This window comes from Melospiza melodia, chromosome 19 (genome assembly GCF_035770615.1).
Source record: "Melospiza melodia melodia isolate bMelMel2 chromosome 19, bMelMel2.pri, whole genome shotgun sequence".
NCBI classification, from domain to species: Eukaryota; Metazoa; Chordata; class Aves; order Passeriformes; family Passerellidae; genus Melospiza; species Melospiza melodia.
In genome coordinates this window covers 859,205-865,042 of record NC_086212.1, presented here as the reverse complement: position 1 = coordinate 865,042, position 5,838 = coordinate 859,205, and positions in this window count along the sequence as shown.

The following is a 5,838-nucleotide window of genomic DNA, read 5'->3' as shown; positions in this document are numbered from 1 at the left end:
CCCGCACCGCCACCGCGCAGGCGCCACCGGCCGGGGGGTCTGGCGCGCAGTGACGTCACCGCCCCTCGCGGCCCCTCAGCCGCGCGCGGTCATGGCGGCCGGCCCGCCTGAGGGGCCCGGGAGCCGCCGCAGCCCCGGGCGGAGCCTCCGCCCGCCCGCAGAGCCCGCCGCACCCCGCACGGCGGCAGGGCCCCCTCTGGGGCCGCCGGTGCGTGTTCGCCGCGGCGACCCTGCTCTAGGGGATTCACGTGGAGTACCTGGAACCCTGCACCGGCGCTGCCGCTCACCGTCCCAAATCCCAGGCGTCCCCGCAAACAGCGGCTGCCACGTGCCCAAAGGAAGCGATGCCTCGGCGCTGCTGCCTTCAAACAGCGCTGCTGAACCCGAACTCCTTCAGGATCTCATTCCCAAGACATCATGGGCCATGGAAGCAGCCTCACCACAGCTCCAGGTGCCCTGTGGCTCCAGCCATGGTAATGGACACCACAGCCATCCCAGGCAGACACATGGGCTGGTTTTTATGTATTTTGTTCTCATGTAATTCCCAATATCCATAAAAACAGCTCAGCTGCCCAAGGCCTCTGAGTGCCACGAAGGCCACAGAAGGAGCCTGAAACTTTGGCTTCCCATTACAGACCCCGCAGAGCAAGGCTGGCAAATTCTCTGCTGCCCTGATCCACCCCGCCTGCCTTCTCAGAGCTGCGTCTGCCACACGTGCAGCTGCACACAGTGCCCGATGGACCAGACACTCTGACCAGCACAGCTTCTGGGGGAGCCCCCTCCCTGCTGCCAGCAGCCCCATGGGCTCAGGGTGTGCCAGGCACTGCTTGGGACCAGCCTGTCGCTCCCCTGCCATCAGCAGCACCGACAGGGCATCCCAGAGACCCAGGGCTCTGGGCACCTCCAGGCTCCCTGTGTGAGGCAGCAGTGCTGTGATGCCCAGCACGTGCTGTTGTTGCTCACACTGTGCTCACTGCAATGCTGCATGGGCTTCCACAGGGAAGGTTACACCTTATCCCTCAGCAGTGTGCTTACATGTGCTGGGTCTACATGGCCACATTTGGGGAATAAGGAGGGCAGTGGTGGCCTCTGTACATCGACACCAGAAGCTGATCCTATGTTGGGCAGAGCTGGCTCAAGAGGCCTCCAAGACAAATGCACTGTGGCACAGCTGTAGCTGGGAGGAGAAGGCACAGCCCTGCAAGCCCCAAGGCCAGGGAAGGAGGGACAGGAAGTGCTCCAGGCACAGAGACTGCCCTGCAGCCCATGGTGCAGGCCATGGTGAGGCAGATCCACACTGCAGCCCAGGGAGAGCCTCATGGAGCAATTGGACAGGCCCTGGGGAAGCTGTGGCCCATGGAGAGCCCACACAGGAGCAGGGTCCCAGCAGGAACTTCAGCTGTGGGGAGATCCCGTGCTGCAGCAGGGACAGAGCATTACAAACTGACCCCTCCTCCTTCCCCATCCTCCTGCAACGCTTGCAGGGAGAGGAGATAGGGCAGTCAAGCATGAACTCGAGCTTAGGCAAAAGGGCTGAGTGGGGAGAAGGTGGTTTTAGTTTTGGTTTTGTGTCTCATTATCCTACTCTATTTTTAATTGGAAATCAAATTATCTTCCTCAGTTCCTGTCTTTTGCCCATGATGGTGGCTGGTGAGGGATCTCCCTGTCTCAAAGCTGTTTTGTGGTATTTTCTCCCCACTCTGCTGAGGAGGGGAGGTGAGAGCGTGGCTGAGTGACCTGGCAGCCAGCCACAAGCCAATGCAATGCACATCTGGAGTTGCTGTGTCCTCCTCCCCACTTCCTTCTCCCTTTCAGATGTGTAGAGGGGAGGAAAAAATGACTGTAAAAACTTCCCATCATCTTAGTAATAAAAACTTCTTAATTTTTTTCTTGAAGTCTCTGTTTCTGAGGAGCAAAGCTCACATGTTCTTCTGTCACGATACAGTAATTTCCTTTGTAAACATTCATCTTGCTTTCTCACTTCTTGGCTTTAGTTAGCAAAGGACATATAAAGTTTCCAGTCTGATTTTCATTTGGCTGAGAGTCTTTCTCCATCCCCTCTGGGTATCTCAGTGCTGATCCATCAGCACTGAAACGAAACTGGCTGGGTCCCACCCTTTTAGAGGAAACTCAATTCTTGGAAGCAACATGAGGAGGCAAAACCAGGCCAGATCCATTAGGAATGCAACCATACAAATTATGTCCCACCTTCTCCATTTCCTCTGTCCTACACAAGTGACACATAAATGTCACTGGTGCTTTGCTTTTTAAGGAATAATTGATCACCAGTCCATTCTTCACTTCTAAGCAGAGTCAAAACCTGCCCTATATAACCTAAAGAAGCTTTTTGGGGAGGGGAAGGAGTTGAAGGAAATACATCCTATCCGCAGGCCCAATACATCTGGAGAGCTTATTAAAAATACATAAATTAAGAGGTAGCTCATTGCATTTGTGGCCTAAAAAACAGCAAGGGAGGATTATCCTGAAAGAACAGGACATCTGTCTTGGATGCAATCAAAAAACTGCTGACTTTGTAACATGAGATGAACACATGACACAGCAAGAGGATGGGGATTACCAGTTTCACTCTTGGGTAGAAGGAAGAAAAAGAAAAAAATACTGCACTAGGGTGTTGTTCTGAATAGCACAAATTCCTTCATAATGAAACAAACACATGAAAAAGGGGAAAGGAGGAAAAAGTTATTTTTGGACTTGTGTGCAATAGAGGTGACTGAGTGCCTCCCCATCCCCGCCTGCTGCTGCACACACAGAAAACCAGTCACCTCTGCTCAAGCAACGTGGCACTAAACCCAAAATTGTGCCAACAAATCCCCCTGCAATGGCAAGCAAAACTCAAAGCACATGGTCAAACTCAGGCTGAAGAGGAATTATTCCTGTGTAAGGGCTCTCTATTTTTTCACTTTACATGTTTCTTGTAGCACTTTCCTGGTGTTCATGGCTGGGATTGGAAGGGACTTCAAACCTTACCTTGTACCCTTGTTCCATGGGCAGGAGAGGCCTCCTCTAGAGCAGGCTGCTCAAAGCCCCATCCAACCTGGTCCTGAACACTTCCAGGGTTAGGGCATCCACCACCGGATTGACTCCCCTTGGTGGATGTAACCATGATATTTTCTGAAAAATCCTTTCCTTAGGATTTTTCCTCCTGAGAAGCTGAGAGGCCTCAGGAACAAAGTGTAACCAATGGTTATCTGCTGCTGTGGAATGTAGCAGGTGCATCTGTGATTGGTCTCATGTGGTTGTTTCTAATTAATGGCCAATCACAGCCCAGCTGACTCTGACTCTCTGTCCCAGACACAAGCCTTTGTTATAATTCTTTCTTTTTCTATTCTTAGCTGACCTTCTGATGGAATCCTTTCTTCTATTCTTTTAGTATAGTTTTAATATAATATATATCATAAAATAATAAATCAAGCCTTCTGAAACATGGAGTCAGATCCTGTCTCTTCTCTCATCCTTGGACCCCAGTGAACACCATCACAGTGGACCCCATGAAGCAGAGCTACACACTGGCCACCAAGGAACTGAAAAGTTCACAGCAAAGCCTCCTGTGACTTGGCACCAGTGTGCTCCACAACCTCAGCTGCTTGAGCCCCATATTTACACATGAACTAGCTGAAATGTGTGTGACTAAACCCTTGCACAGCTGTTTTTCTGTGGTGGGAACCACGGGGCATGACATGTAATGAAGACAGAGAAGGTGCTTGCAGTAAAGCTGCTGCAGCCCAGGTTCCTTGTGCCCCAGCTGAGAGACAGCATTGGATCACAGGGGCACTGCTGGGGAGCACACGTGCAGGGGAAAGGAGGCTCCCTTAAACCAAGTGTTCCCCCAGCAGCTCTGCCCAGCCTTGTGGCTCACATGGAGCCAGGGCAGCATGAGCCCAGGCTGCAGGCAGGCTGGGAACCACAAGCATAACCTGCCTCTGATGCACCTTCCTCCAGTGCACTTCTGGTCACTCAAAGAAGTTAAAAAGTTTTAGGAGTTTGGCATTGTGTTCATTTGACACCGGTTTTTCAAGAACTACTACTTGAGCTCTGTGCTTATTGCAAACTTAGATTACTGTAATCAAAGCAATCAAACTGAGTAATTGTTGTAATCAAAGCAATCAAAGTGAGTAATCTCTGTTTACTTGGCGTCTTTTGGCCTTAAGACACATTCAGCTTCTTTCATCTGTGATCCCAGCACTGCTTACACACTTGCAGTTTCTTCATGGCTTACCACTCCTCAGACATCAACAAAAATCCCTCATGAGTCACAAAACAGCAACACAAGAAGGGTAATTCCTAACGGGAAACAAAGAGAAAATCAGTTTCGATTCTCTGAGTTGTTTAATTGCAGCCTAACCACAAATTTTTCTTGAGGCCACACCTCAGTACAACACTAGGGATGTGGCAACCTGTTATTAACATAGTGCTCATATGCAAAGAGCTGGCAGCTTTTTGGTATTCTCCACAGTGGTGTTAACAACCTTTAAACTTTGACTCTAGAAAGCTGAGCTGTAGTAAACAGGGAAGCTCTGAATCCACTTCAAGGAGCATTAAGGAGGCGATATTTTCATTTGAAGAACTGGTGAAATCCCTCAACCCCCAGCAGACAGGATGGTTTGCAAGTCTGGAGTTCAAGAACCTAATTTCTGAGTTCAGGCTGCCTACAATGCTGTCCCCTCGCTGGCAGGGTTACCTGCAGAAGGAAGTTTACAAAGATTAAAACCCAGTCAGGTTTGCACAGCTGCAACCCTCATCATCCCCTTGCCTGGGAACTAATCCTTGGGTGAGATAAAGGGAGAAACAAACAAAGCTGGTGACTACCATGGGCCATCCAGCCAGCACCATGACACTAAGGAACATGTGTTAATCAATCACCTTTGTCCTTGTCTGACTTCAACTTACCAGATGTTAACAGGGAACACCACTCAGCTGGCACAAACTAGTCCAGAAAATTCCTAAAACACTGGCATAACAACTTCATGGTGCAAGTACTAAGGGAGCCAACCAGGAAAGGTGCCCTCCATGATTTGTTGCTACCAGAGAGGGTCTTGTAAGGGAAGTGGTGATTGGTGGCCATCTTGGCCACAGTGACCACAAAGCAATCAAGTTTAAAATCTCTGATGACAGGAGGAAAAGTGTCAGCAAAACTTCCAGCCTGGCCATGAGGAGAGCAGAGTTCAGGCTGCTCAGGGAATGAAGTCAGTAAGGTTCCCAGGGAAATGCTTTTGAAGGTGCTGGGGTCCCTCAGTGTAGTGTGGAGGACCAGGAATGGGACATCACACCATGATCAATAAACTCAGCTCCACTTGATCACATTATCCCAAAAAGGACTATATTTACAATAAGTTTCTACTGTTCACACATCTAAAATAGAATGCTGATTGGAGCATCTGATTTTCATGTCCCACGTGAGGTCCCTTGGTTTGTCCAGCCAGGAGGAGACTGAGGTCATCCCTCATGAGGGGCAGCTCCCACCTCTGCTCCGTGACCAGGGACAGGACCTGAGGGAAGGGAGCTGTGCCAGGGCAGGCCAGGCTGGGCATCAGGGAAAGGTTCTTGCCCTAGAGGGTGGTTGGGCACTGCCCAGGCTCCCCAGGGAATGGGCACAGCCTCAAGGCTGCCAGAGCTCCAGGAGCACTTGGACAACACTCCCAGGCACAGGGTGAGGAACCAGATGATCTTGAGGGTCCTCTCCAAACCAAGCTATTCTATGATGCTGATTTTTGGGGTGTCTTGTGCAGGGCAAGGAGTTGGACTTTGATGATCCCTGTGGGTCCCTTTCAACTTAGAATATTCCATGATTCTGTGATTCTATGAACCAGAGATCAGTCT